Raw genomic sequence first — 14,728 nt, forward strand, 5'->3', positions numbered from 1 at the left:
CAATGCCATTTTCACAGATCATTGTGATAACTGTATGTCATCTCTATATATCTTTGACTTTGATGGGAGGGCACAATGCTAGTCCCCCTTGTCTATTTCTTTATATAAAAAATTCAATAAAAAGTAAAAAAAAAAGGTTTCAAGTTGTCATAAAGTAAATATTCAACCCAGACTAGACACGTTCTGGTCTTCCTTGTGTTTGTGTAAAAGGCTGCAGCGGTCATACCTCTGCCACACCAGTGGAGGCTTGTACACAAACAACAGTATTGCACAATGAAATTATATACAGTGACAGTATAGACAGTGTAGAAAATGGATGGAACAGCTGCCGGGCCTGAGAGAGCGATCTTTGCTAGCCACAGGAATGGGGGCGGCATGAAAGAAAGGGGTTGTGAAAAAATTACTGGGGGAGGGGAGCCCCATTTAAAAATTTGCTCAGGGGCCCAGTCATTTCTAGCTATGCCACTAGAAACAGGTAAGTATAGACTGATTATTTTATGACATTCTGTGGCATCTCAAATGTTTTTAATTAACTCGGACAACCCCTTTAACTGCCAAACCCTGTTAGACATATTTATATCATAGAAGTCCCCTACTCCTGGACTTCCTCTATTGCAAAGATTGACAGTCACTACAAAATGCATTTCCTACCCTGGAAAACTTGGGTGCCTATTCATTTGGGTGAAATACATGCATCTTAAGGAGCACCTTAGAGCTCCCCTGTAATGTCTCTTTTAAGAAATAGCAAATGTGTAGAATCTTTTCTTAGAATTTTGAGCTGTGCTGAATAATTTTTTCCAAATTATGCCATTGTCATTACCAATTATCGGGTCAGAAGGAATTACAATCTGAGAATTATTGTATTGTAATAATTCTAGACCAATAAACATGAAGCTTGGGACACCACCAAATCATATGACCCAGATCTGCATCAATCACATTAACAATCTGACCCCTAGGACAGCACTTTTCCTGCCCTACGAAATACTTTGGTATTAGTTTCAAAGCATTCGTCCACAGCTCCTGGATAGCAAAACCGAGCTTTTCCCCTACAACTCTATATGACACTCCTCTTCTGTAGATATATTAATCTCACATGTATATGAGTATATAAAAATGTCCTACTTATCCATGGACACAAAAGAAAGCTATCATTTCGGTTTTGAGTACAGTTTGGAAGACAGTAGATGACTTGTGGTTCTGAACGGTTTTCTTCACCTGCGGTTGGGTAGATTTTGGGTCCTCGTTTACTTATGCCAGGTTGTGTCAGTTTACTGTAAGACAACAGGTTGTTATGGCTCGTCCCGGGGTTTGCTCTGGAGCTGTCACTTGTGCACCTGGATTCTCAGCACCATGTGACAATCTCCTGCAGATGGAGATGCCTTTGTTTGCTGAATTCATTGAGTGGTATGCACCTTGATCTCTGTGGGTAGTTTCCTGTGTTATTTGCTATTTGAAGCTAACGGTAATGCCAGGCAGCTTACTAGGGCTTCATCTCTCTGTCCTCGAGCACAGCAGATTTGTGCTAGGGAAGTGAAAGGACTCTGCAAACATTGGATTTACCCAAGAGACCACCTGTAGAGGAGATTTCATTGTTTAGAAAGCTGTGCTTACACTTTTTAAAACTCCACAAAGCAAGTTCATTGTAAGAATACAAAACGGCAATCCATCCAAGAGCTTCTGCATCTCACTGTTACGTATGTACCTACCAGGAAGGGGATGTGAATTAGGGGTTTAGGTGTGCGACTTTTGGTAAGCATGAAAAATTGGACTTTAGAACTGCAGCCTGTGTGGCTCCATGGAAAGTTGGGAGTTATAAGCGGCACCTATTCATCAAGGCGTAATTGCTTATTACATGCCATAAAACACTATTTTGAGAAGTTGTCACTTAAAGGGGTTTGTCCAGTTTTTTATAAGTTCTTTTATATTCATGGCTAATCTTTGGGACAGGACATCAATATCTGATTGGTGGGATCTGGCACCCCTCACTCCTGTAGATCATCTGTTCTGCAGTACCTCAGGAGCTGGAAATAAATGCCAGAACTACACAGCTTCCTCCATTGTGTAGTGCAGTGTTTCTCAACCAGTGTGCCTCCAGCTGTTGCAAAACTACAACTCCCAGCATGCCTGGACAGCCTTTGGCTGTGCGGGCATGCTGGGAGTTGTAGTTTTGCAACAGCTGGAGGCACACTGATTGGGAAACACTGGTGTAGTGAATTGATCTAGTTGCTTCAGCAGTGCTCACTGCTCCCATTCAGTTCAGTGGGAGCAGCGCTGCAGTAACCAGCTCTGTGCATTACACAATGGATGGAGCTGTGTAGTTCTGGTGCCTACTACCAGCATCGGAGCTACTTTGGAACAGTTGATCTGTGCAATGTGACAGACCCCTGGATAGGCCATCAATATAAAAACACAGTGCAACTCCTTTAACCCTTCCAGTCCTGGATGTTTTTTCTTCTTTGCGTTTTCATTATTTCTGTATTAAATAATGCTATTATTTTCCCTTATAACCATGTTTTAAGGGAAAATAATACAGTGAATAGACTGTCATCTTAGCAACCATGACTAAAAATCGCACAGCATCTGCACTTGATTGCGGATGCTTGCGATTTTCACTCAGCCCCATTCACTTCTATGGGGCCTGATAAACGCACAATATAGAACATGCTGCGATTTTCACGCAACGCATAGGTGATGCGTGAAAATCACAGCTCATGTGCACAGCCCCATAAAAATGGATGGGTCCAGATTCAGCGCGGGTGCAATGCATTCACCTCCCACATTGCACCCGCGCGGAAATCTCGCCCGTGTGAACTCAGCCTTATTTTCATTCTCCAGGTCAGTACAATTACGGTGATGCCACTTATTTATAATTTTTCTTGCGTTTTAATGCATAAATAAAAAAATTAAAAATCCTATCCGTTGCCATATTCTGCCCCGTATTACTTTGTTCTAGTTATGTTTACGGAGCTGTGTTAGGGCTAATTTTGTTTATTTTTATAACATTTTTTTAAACTTTTTTAAAGTTTCCATAGAAAACTATATCAAGTAATCATCAGATTAGGGTTGTCACAATACCAACATTTTTATTCGACTTCGATACTATAAAAAAGTATTGCGATACTCGATACCATTCGATACGACATAAAAAAATAAAACTCCAAAAAAGCAACGTGCATTCCACATTTTATGGAACATCCGGCCCATAATAGAACAGTCCTATGCTATTTTTTGGAGGGACAAGGCGATAAAAAAAAATGCAAATCACACATTTTTTATTTTATTTTTTCTGTTACGGCGTTCACCGCATAGGAGATATTTTTAAATATTTTTTTGCGATATGTAATGTTTATTTGTTTTTTATATTTTATATGTAAAATTTAGAAAGGGGTTGATAAACTTAATATTTCGATGTTTTTTTTTAATTTTTTTTATTTTTCTCAATTTTTTATTTAATAACTGTTAGCCCCCTTAGGGGCTAAAAGCTGGGATCTTTTAATCCCTTGTCCTATTCACCCTAATAGAGCTCTATTAGGGTGAATAGGACTTTACACTGTCCCTGCTGCCCTGTGCCAAGTACACACAGCAGCAGGGAGATTACCATGGCTGCCAGGGCTTCAGTAGCGTCCTGGCTGCCATGGTAACCGATCGGAGCCCCGTGATTACACTGCTGGGGCTAGGATCGAAACTGCCACTGCACCACAAATGAGGAGGAGTGGAGGGGACACTGTGGCCACTGCCACCAATGACTTAAATACTGGGGGGGTTGGGGGGGCACACTGCGCCACCAAAGTTTATAATACTGGGGTTGGAGGGGCGCACTGCACCACCAATGTTTTTAATACTGGGGTTGGGGGGTAGAGACTCCCTCCTTCTCCACTGTGCTGCTGAGGGAACAGCCTAGTATCGGTAAATGGGAAATCCCAGTATTGAATCGATCTGGCTACAAAAGTATCGATTGGGTATCGATAAATCGATACCCAATGCAACCCTACATCAGATTGCTATTCTCATAGACTCCAATTCATATGAGGATTTTACAAATCATTAAGGAATACAGAGGCTGCAGCACACACACTCAGCACACGCTTCCAGGTTTTTGCACATCCAGATGCCATGGTCACGTTTGACCATCTGTATGGCACTGGTTGGGAAGGGATTAAAGTGCCTAGTTAATTCAAACTCATTATTCTCGAAAGCACTGAACAAAGTCAATAAAATGAAAGATCTCTGAAATATCAATGACCACGAAATTAAAAAGTTACCACTATAGAAAAAAGCTAACATATTTTTATGCCCCACAAAAATATACAATGTTCTTGCATTTGACCGGGCCCCCTCAACCTTTGGGACCCATAGCAAGTGCTCTTGCTTTAGTTTGCCATGGGCCACTTACCAAGCCATGATGCACTTGACTTAGGTTAATAAAATGCACGTCGAGCATTGCAACATTAAAGGGTTCTCTTGGAATTAAGAAGATAAAATTACTTAAATATTACGTTATTCTACATATATTACCAAATACTTTTACACTAAAAACCTGTCCTAATCCATAGCTGCCAACTGTGCCTAATTTGCTGGGACTGTCCCTGATTTTCAGAGACAGTCCAAGCAAATTTGCACTGTCCCAAATTTGTGGGCAAATTTGCAGCCACTGATATGGGTGGAGCTAACACAAATCCCACCCACAAACAAGTTTTTTTAAGTCAGTTTTGCCTAATATGGACCAAATTTATATAATGTCACACAATGTTTCATAAATTTGATGCATCATTAAGTCTAACACTTCTGTGTTGAGATGTTACTCCACTTTCTATGCGACTCCAGTTTATAAATCTGGACTGAAACGTCTTAACATAGCTAACCACACCCACTTACACATCTGCTTTTCAAAACTGGAGTGAGTAATGTAAAATGCATTCTTTTTTTGCAAATACACTCAAAAAGTTACTAATCCTTGTGTTTGTTTTGCAGCTTTTTGAACCAGAATTTTGGAGGGCAGGGCTTGAGAAAATCCCACTATAATTTTTAGAAATTGGACATAGTAACATGGCAGTTTGGAAGGCTGAAAAAAGATATATGTTCAGCCTGTTATCCTGCATCCAGGGGAAGGTAAGAAACCTTCATGAGGCAGAAGCCAATTATCTTTATTTTAGGGTTTTTTGCCTTCCCCTGGATCAACTTTTCAGGAAAAAAGGCAGAAGTGGATGAATGTGTCTTTTTTTAGCCTTACAAACTATGTTACTATGCACAATTTCTAAAAATTATGGTGGGATTTTATCCAGCCCTCCACTCCAGAATTGTGGCTTCAAAAAGTTGCAACAACAAACACAGGACAAAGGCGGAAAGCACAACTTATATTATTGGGTAGTACTTTTAAATGGACGTGCCCGGATCAGCCATAGTAAAGTTAGATCATGAGCAAAGCATCTTACTGGCAAAGGAATTCTAATGAGTGATGTTTATCCTATTGATATGCCATAATTGTGCCCTAGGTGGAGGCGCAACCTCTGGGACCAGACCTATTGGGAGAATGAGGGCTTGTTTATAGGTGGGTCAGGGTTTTCATAACCTGGATTACACCAGACATTAAAAAACTCCTTCTTCCCCTTTTTGGTTTAATACTGCTTATCATGGGCAGGGGGTTAGGAATTCAATAGGAAAGTGATTAGCAGAGGGGGTGAATGCCTTAAGCAGTTTGTTCACTTTATGACCCGGTAACTGGGATTTTGCAGATGCTGAAATAAGTATAAGCCAAAATAATAGACATAGTTGTCATGACATTCTGTAGTATTACTCTGGCATTTTACATTTCCTGTCATTTCCACATAGGGTAGGATATGTCTCTCTGAAAACGACTTGTTGCCTCTGGGCCTGAGCAAACTGTCAGGTGCATTGTTATTTATATTTCTCCATTTTCCAGAAGTGATTTTGAGCCAAGACTTTTGCAGGGGACTGGATAACATTAACCTTCTCTGCTTACTTTGCTTGGAGGAAGAAATTAAGAACCTAACTAGAACTAACTTTCTGGCAGAAGGAGATTGCCTGTGGAATGCGCACATCTGCAGGCTGCTCAGCTCAGAGGAAGCAACGTACACCGCCATAAAATGTGCTCATATGCTTTATTGCTTCATAGGCCCCTTATTGTTTAGTTCCTGCTTTATTATTTCTTGTATTATTGAATGTTTATATAGAAAAAGCAATAGAGACAACAGCAAATAAGCAGTTAGACAGAGGAAGGGGTCTCTATCACCTTAACGCGTTCCCTGTTGACAACTCGTTTGCGATTTGCTGCTGATAGGTTGTCAATGATGGCCAGGAGCCTAAAAATGGCACCTAAGTCTGCCATCTTACTACACCTATGAAGCGATGCTAGAGGAAGGGCCTGACAGAATTTGGCTGACAGACATGCGACACTGCAATACAGAAGTATTGCAGCGCATACAATCAGGGATTGGGCTTTCAGGAGTTCCCTAGTGGGATGTAAAAATTTTTTGAATAAATCAATGAAATGTTTACAAATATTTGTCATCAAAAATTCATTTGTTATGTCCAAAAGTAAAAAGAAAAATATATATATAATTAGTACAACAGGCAGTATAAAATGATCACGTTACTAATAATATAATGAATAAAAAACAATGTCAGAATAGCAGATTTTTTTTCAATGTGCCTTCCAAAACCTGTAATAATCAAAAAGTCATATACGGGTGAAATTAGAATATCGTGCAAAAGTCCATTTATTTCAGTAATGCAACTTAAAAGGAATTGCATTAATGCAGCTTAAAAATAGAATTTTGTGAAAAGGTTCAATATTCTAGGCTCAAAGTGTCACCTCTAGTCAGCTAAGTAATCCATAACCCCTTGAGCAATGGGTTCCTCAAAATTGTGACTTTGGGGTTTCATAAGCTGTAAGCCATAATCATCCAAATTATAACAAATAAAGGCTTCAAATATCTCGCTTTGCATGTAATGAGTCTTTCTCATATGTTAGTTTCACCTTTTAAGTTGCATTACTGAAAAAAATGAACTTTGCACGATATTGCTATTTTTCGAGTTTCACCTGTATACCCCAAAAAGATGCCACGGAAAAAGTCACCACATCCCACAAAGAACAAGCCCTCTCAGCTCCATCGACAAAAAATTAACAAACTTGAATACTCATGCACACAGATGTCTCTATTTTGCGGTCCATAAACCTTGGGCCGTGTGGGCCTAACACTTTCCCGTTCTGCACATCCTGTACTGTTGTAGAAATACCTATTCTTGTCTGCAGTACAGACAAGAACAGGGCACATTCTGTCTTTTTTGCGGAGCTGCAGAATGGACATATGGCATAGACCATGTGCTGTCCACATTTTTTGCGGCCCCATAGAAATGAATAGGTCCACATCAATCCACAGAAAATGCAGATCCGATGCGGACAAAACAATACGGTCGCGTATGAGGCCTAACATAGATGTTTTCTTTTTATTGTTCTTATAGTGCTTAAGCAGTTAAATATTATGTCGTTCACATTGCACAGTGAATGTCAGAAAAAAACAAACCCCCCAAAAAACACAAAACAAAAGGCAACATATTGCACAATTGCTGTTTTTCTATTTACACCACCCCAAAAAAATAATAAAAGTCTTTTATTACAGATATTTGTACATCTTGTCCTGTAGTCAACATGCCCCTCATAAAGCTACGTCAATGGAAAATAAATGTTATGTCTCGGAAAGCAGAGATGAAAAAAAGGAAATACAAAACATGTTATAAAGCTCAAAATTTGCTGTGGCAGCAGGTCCTCAAAGCCATCTGCCTAATATTCTGTTGGTGCCCCCCAAACTCTTACCTTTGAGGCATGGACACAAAACTTCTGAGGGTGTCCTCTGGTATCTGGCATCAAGATGTTAGAAATAGAAGCCTCCATGGATCATGCTTGTTTTCCCAGCACATCCCACAGTTGCTCAATCAGATTGAGAATTGGAGAATTCGGAGGCCAAGTCAACTTAATATATTTTGAAATCATGTTCCTCAGACAAGTTCTAAACAATTTTTGCAGAGTGGCATTGTGCATTATTCTGCTGAAAAAGGACACTGACATAAAGGAATACTGTTGCCATGAACGGGTGTACTTGTCTGCCACAAGAGGCCTGAGGAAGCGCAATAGCACTAAACAGCCGTCACCACTAGCTGGTTGCCTGTACTGTACATTTGTCCACCCCTCCTGTATTTACGATTACGTTATGTCCGAATAAAAGAAGAATACACTTGAGTGGTGAGTGCCGCGTATTTTTACTCTTATGCCGTTGTAATGTTGAAGTTCTATACAAGGTTGGAGCACCATCATTAGTGGGAGGAGAGGACTGTGTTCTGGAGACACACGGTTGAGTTATTGGTTGGGGAGATTAGCAGTGCCACCCTGACTGTGATCTACTACATCCTTGTCTGCCACAATGTTTAGGTAGGCATTATATGTCAAAGTAACAGCCACATTTGCTAGCGGAACATTGCCAAGAATATGACACTGCTTTGGCTGGTTTACTTTCTTCCCATAGTGCATCCTGAAGCCATCTCCTTTCCAGATAAGCCATGCACACACCTGGCTGCCCAATGGTGTAAAAGGAAATTTTATTCGTCACACCAGGCCACTTTTTTCCACTTCTCCATAGTCTGGCTCTGATACCCATGTGCCTTCTGCAGTAGACAGGGGTCAACATGGGCACTGTGACCAGTCCCTGGGTAAGCAGCCTCCTATGTAGCTTGCACTGGGTGTTCTGACACATTTCTGTCATGGCCAGCATTAGCTTTTTCAGTGGTGTTGGACTAGACAGGCTAGTGAGAACTGATTGGTCACTTAGATACTGTGAAAATAAATCAGCTTTTCCTTAGAAGACAACTACGAAATATCTTTTAGGGACAAAGGGAGGCATTTATCAAATGTGTTACACTGGTTTGTTGGCGTAAAATTGTCACATCTTTTGGCTCATGTTTTTTGTGACTTTTAGATTTACTTTAATAAATGAAGTAGGTTTTTGGCCGAGTGTTATGTAGGTCACTTTTATGTGTCCTTTAACTTTTGGTACTTTTTGAAATGGCGCACCTTCACGCCAAACATCTCTCAGGCGTACCTTTATTGAAATAGGCATAAACCACATGGCACCAAATTTATTATTACCGTGTGCCAATTCTATAAACAGCAACTCCAGTCTATGCTCCTGCAATGCTAAATCCTCCCAAAGCCTCCTGTGGATTTTTATTTTATATAGCACCAACATATTCCACAGTGCTTTAAAGACATTATCCTCAGTCACGGTCCCCAGTGGAGCGAGCTTACAGTCTAATTTCCATATCTGTATGTCTGGTGTGTGGGAGAAAACCCACAAAAAATGGGAGAAACATACTAACTCCATGCAGATGTTGTCCTTGGTTGGATCCAAACTGAGGACACCAGCGCAGCAAGACCACTGAGCCACTGTGCTGCCCATGGTGTATTAAAATGTTAAAAAGTGCATCCAGAGCTCTTTAACCTGGGCTACATTAATTATATCCTGAACCCAGTTTTATTCCCTATACGGTGTAAAAGAATAACCAGAGGCAATGTAATATGTTCTTGAAGGCCCTATATATCAGCTGAATTTTGATGAAGAACAAGGCAGTAGAATACAGCATCCTAAAACAGTGGTGCTCAACAGTGCTCGATGACTTTTTGCAGTTGGTGTACTTTAGGTTGCTGTTCGTAATTTACAGGCTCCATATACCATGAGGGATTGGCAAATGTATAATGAACTTCTATAAATAAGACTGTTGCTAAGAAAAAAAATCCTGTCTAAAGTTGAAGCGTTTCAAATAATTGTGGTTGACACCTGCCTTACTGTACCATCTCCTTGTACATCAAAGTGAAGGCTCATTAACAAGCTGCTACCTTGAAGAGCTGTTTTGAATTCCTGTGGCCAACATGCAGTGCTTTTGAGGAATGAATTTAGGCAAGGTGTTATGGGGTATCCTGCATGATGTAGACTTTGCTTTGTTTTCACAGGTGCCTTTCATAATCTCTGCTTTTTACAAGAATACAACCAAGAGATCCAGTTATTATTTCAAATAGGAAGCAGTTTAAGTTAGTCACCATTGATATTTAAGAATATGTCAAATAACAGATTTTAGAGGGGCAACTGACCATGCAAAATTGCTGACAGACCTAGGTAGGGGCCTAGGAGAGCAATACATTTTTTTTGTAGCAGGGGATTTTATTATCAGAAGTGTGAATATAACTTTTTAATCTGCCAGGCTCTGCTCCTGTTAATGCAGTGGAGGAGGTGCTACACAGTGAAGTGCTGTCTTTATTGAGTTGTTTTCTAGCCCCTCCCCTCTGCTCTGAGTGACAGCTGTAGCATCCAATCAGGAGACCAGTACAGCTGTGACTCCGAGCATAACGGATGGGCGGTAAAGAATATCTAAACTTAATTTATTTTTATTTTTTTTCACTCAGCCTGTGTAAGTGCAAACTTACTAATATACTTAATTCACCGATTTGTTTCTTTTCCCTTTGTAAATTCTGCACAAAGATCATGTGGTGCAGTCCCTAAACTTGTCATCCACTGCCCATTGCTAAGTGAGTTTTGTCTTTGTCTTCAAAGATTATGACTTTTAAACTAGATTGGGCAGCTCTAGCTCATCCCCAGTACGTTCGCATGGTATACCTGCACTATTTCAACAGCATCTATACCATTTGACCGCATGAAACTGGGAATATTTGACCTTAGGAACATTACAAGTGTAACTATCATTTCATTTTTCCCCTAAACTAATAGTAGAAATTATGATACTATACCTTTTCACATAAAAATGCAGCTTTCTCCGCCTACAAAACTCAGACCCCCTACCCCCCGTCCCCACAGCCACTTCTTCCTGCACTGACTCACTTATCATTCACTGGTAAAATCCATCTTCAAACACAATTACCTGATCACTGAAGGAACAAGTTATACCTGCTGCCCATTGAAGTCTATTGAGAGGGGAGGGAGAGGAGTAGAAGAAAGCAACTGCAAAGAGAAAGAAGCAGACTCACAGATGGTGATACTGTTTCTAGTAAGTGTTTTATTGTCTCGTCCCAGTGCAGGATTCACAGCTACACGCATGATTTTCTGTGTAATGTCTGCCATGCTGCTGCTTCTGAATATATGTGATAAAGGAGACCAGGATCTTGTCTGTGTATGTGAGACATTATAGCAGCTAGACTCTACCCACTTTGGTGCTAATTTCAGGGAAAACTGACAATTAGAAATGGAGACCGCAAAGGGGAGAAACTGTTAATAAATGTAGAATACAAGTCAGGCATACTGCACTCAGTGATGTCCAAGCAGAAGATAATGCACATAGTAATGCCATATTAACTCAATAGTAACTCAGAAAAGTTAATGCACAGAGATGTTAAACATGATGATGTTAAGACATAATTATAAAGCCGCCACTGACCTGGATAACAGGTTGGTGGCAGTTTGGGAGCCTACATCCTAATGATAGGTTGCCTTTAACAGGAAACTCTCCATGCTGTTATCCACAATAGACTGTTGGCTTGATTTCACGGTGAGGTATTGATTATCACAAAATGAATGTCGTACATTGTGGTATCATCTTACCATTTTGCAGCACACCTCTGGCAACTGTCTATACTGTATGTGGGTTTACGGTTAAGAGGCAAATTAAGGACAGATCGACATTTCTGGGAACTAGGATCAAGGCCGCTTATTCATGATCACTTCCCATAATTCAGGAACTCCTAAGCATTTACAATATTGTTTTTGCAGATTTTCAGATTAGTGAAGCATTTAATTATATGGTTCATACCAGAACTTATGTGGTTTTTGGCCAGCATGTTCACACTTTGCAAAATATTACAAAAGCTCTTCTTATCATTGAGCAAGACATGGGACTATCTCTTACGTCTAAGGCTACAGAAAGCCATCACTGGTGGACGCAAGGACAGAAAGATGTCCTGGTAGTGCTATAAAATTTGGTGCTATTACACTCTTTAAATGGCTGTGGGAGAGAGTTAGGGGGTTAGTTGAAAAGGAGCATGGTGCTATGCTATACTGGATCTTTCGCCCACACCCCTTAACCTCAACTTATGGGGTTTGTTTAGTGGATCTGAGTACCTTCTCTAATAGAACTCTTAAAGTGTAACCGTCATGATTTCATCAAAAAATCTATTTTAGCATGTGTTACTGCTGCAGCAGCATTATGCATGAAGGAATCTTTAGTTTTTTCACATACCACTGTTTTCCTTAAGTTTTTTCCTTAGTTACGGCTGTTTAAACATTTACAATATGAGGACCTTCTTAAGATGGCTCCTCTGACAGTTCTCTGAGGCCAAAACTGCTTTCCCTCACTTCACATATACACTTGCTGTAGCCAGCAGCTCTCTGCCAGCCAATCAGATTGGATTACTGAGAGACACGCCTCCTCACTCTGAAGCCTAATGCAGGCATGCACTGTGAAGGACCGCCCCTCCATGTTCCTGTCTTCTTAGCCGGAGACAGACAAGCCATAGCAACTGTCTTTTAAGAGAGCAGTGGAAAGGGACAGGTATACATGTCTAGCATTAATAAACTAGCAAATAAAATAAAAATGACAGTTACACTTTAAGGCCTTTTTACACAGCCCAAGGATTGAGACGACTACCGGGAATAAAAGTTTGATTGAACACTCATTCCTGATAATTGCCCTGTAATGGTGCAGCCGATCAGCCTGCAAACTAGCAAATGCTCATTCAAGGTGCTTGTATCTTTTAGGCGCCGGATAAAATTATTGTCGGCAGTACAGTGCCCTGTGTACACGAGGAATTGCTGCTGGCAAACAATGACTCTGACTGTGGCCACATGTAACTGCAGATATCACCGTGGCTCAGTATGGTATAATGAAAATGTATGTGATGGGGCCTTAGTTGTAGTGTAGGGAAGTGTTCTTTCATAAAATGTACATCGTGACTCCAGGGAAATATCATTCTTCAGAGTTTTCATGACCGAAGTAAAAGTCAGCAGAGTATTTCATAAATAAAATCATGGATAGCTGATGACAGAGCTGCTTGGTTGTCATATCGTCATGTCCACAGACGATACCTTACTTTGAATTATACATTTTTGACTGGAGTCATGCTTGAGATCAGATGTCCCATAATCTAGCAATAAGTCAATATACACAGAGATCTGTTATATGTTTTCCATCATAATTGTAAAAACTTGCTCGTGGATTTTGAAGGCTGCATGGATGATTTTATTCAGTACTGAGTATATTATACATTATAAGGATGTAGTATCTAGATATACAGGGTAGCCCATGAAAAAGTAGCCTGCCTCCAAATCAAACTGCCTAATAGTAAATCTGCCTTAGTTGTCCATAGCAACCAATCAGAGCTCAGCTTTCATTTTTTTCAGAGCCCTGTAGGAACACGAATAGTGATCTGAACTTTTTTCAAATCAACTGTGAATACCGCAATTTACCTAGACATCTTTGAACAGTTTTACAACTAACTAACACCAGAAGGAAAAAAGTCCTGCTTTTTCCAACAAGATGAGGCAACATGAACTGGTACGGGTTCATGAACTGTTTACGGAGGAGCAATCTGTGAGCAAGGGGTTATGGCCACCACATTCCCCAGACTTTTCCACATGCGATATTATTTTTCTGTGCAGAAATTTTAACCATCTTTTGTGACTTCTGGGTAATAAAATAAAAAAATCCACTTGCTTGTTCATCTTGTCATACTGTCGCTAGAGGCAGTCAATGGCCACCCTTTTATATTTTCCATATATCAGCGGGGAGCCAGCCCTGTGTTTGTGCCGGTGAGCTGATTCAATTGGTATTATCAATGTCTAGAGAGCTTAAACTCACATTTACGTCGGCATCGGTGAAAACAACGGTGCCCGCGTATTAACCCCTTTGTATGCAGCGGTCACAGCTGACCGCGACATGCAGAGGGTTTGTGGAGGGTACGGGTGCCCTCCACATCTCCATCGGGTCCCCGTGCTGCAGTGACGGGGACCTGATGGCAGAGAAGGCAGCCCGATGCCTTCCATAGGCATCGGAGCTTGCCTTCTACGGAAGACTGTGAGATTCAGCTCCTTAGGCTGGGTCTCACAGGCAGACTGTCAGCATAAAAGCTGACAGGCAATGCATTACAATACATACATTGCAGAGGGGATCAGGCCCCAGAAGTTGAAGTCCCAGAGTGGGACAAAAATAAAAAATAAAGTGTTTTTCATAATTAGAAAAATAAAGTTTCAAGTAAAAAAAAAAGCCCCTTTCCCAAAATAATCGTTTACAAAAAAAGGGGAGGGGACCTAACCTGGGTAAAGGTATTTGTATACACATATTTATTAATGCCAAGAATGGCCTAGACCTATCTCTACCCAGGTATAAAGTGTGTATTAAAACCTCACTTTTAATTTGACATAATGATAAAACGGCTGTGAGCCATAACAAACAATTAAAACACTTTGTTTACACCCCAAAAAGTTGACGACTTAGTTGCTGCCAGGGTGAGAGAGATGTGCACTATCTCCTATTCACCACAACGATATCTGCAGAGTTTAAACATAGGGGGGCAATGTGTTGATAGACTAATGTAAGCAAACTACCTGTAGTTGTCTGCAAAAACTGATTAAGGGTCCATTCAAACGTCCGTAATTTGGGTCCGCATTTGTTTCGCAATTTGCGGACCCATTCACTTTCAATGGGGTTGGAA

The 14,728-nt window shown here is 40.5% G+C and overlaps 1 protein-coding gene across 2 annotated transcripts in view; it reads left to right on the forward strand.

The window, feature by feature from the left end:
* The window catches only part of SPATA5 (spermatogenesis associated 5), a 382,760-nt gene that overhangs the window by 279,030 nt on the left and 89,002 nt on the right, over positions 1-14,728 (forward strand). Inside the window, exon 15 of one of the 2 annotated variants that reach the window (XR_006390924.1) lies at positions 7,644-8,263. The exons of the other annotated variant lie outside the window; for it this stretch is intronic. The gene's annotated coding sequence lies outside the window, so the exon portion shown is untranslated. The remainder of the gene's footprint in view (positions 1-7,643; positions 8,264-14,728) is intronic. 2 annotated transcript variants of the gene reach the window in all.

This window comes from Bufo gargarizans, chromosome 1 (genome assembly GCF_014858855.1).
Source record: "Bufo gargarizans isolate SCDJY-AF-19 chromosome 1, ASM1485885v1, whole genome shotgun sequence".
NCBI classification, from domain to species: Eukaryota; Metazoa; Chordata; class Amphibia; order Anura; family Bufonidae; genus Bufo; species Bufo gargarizans.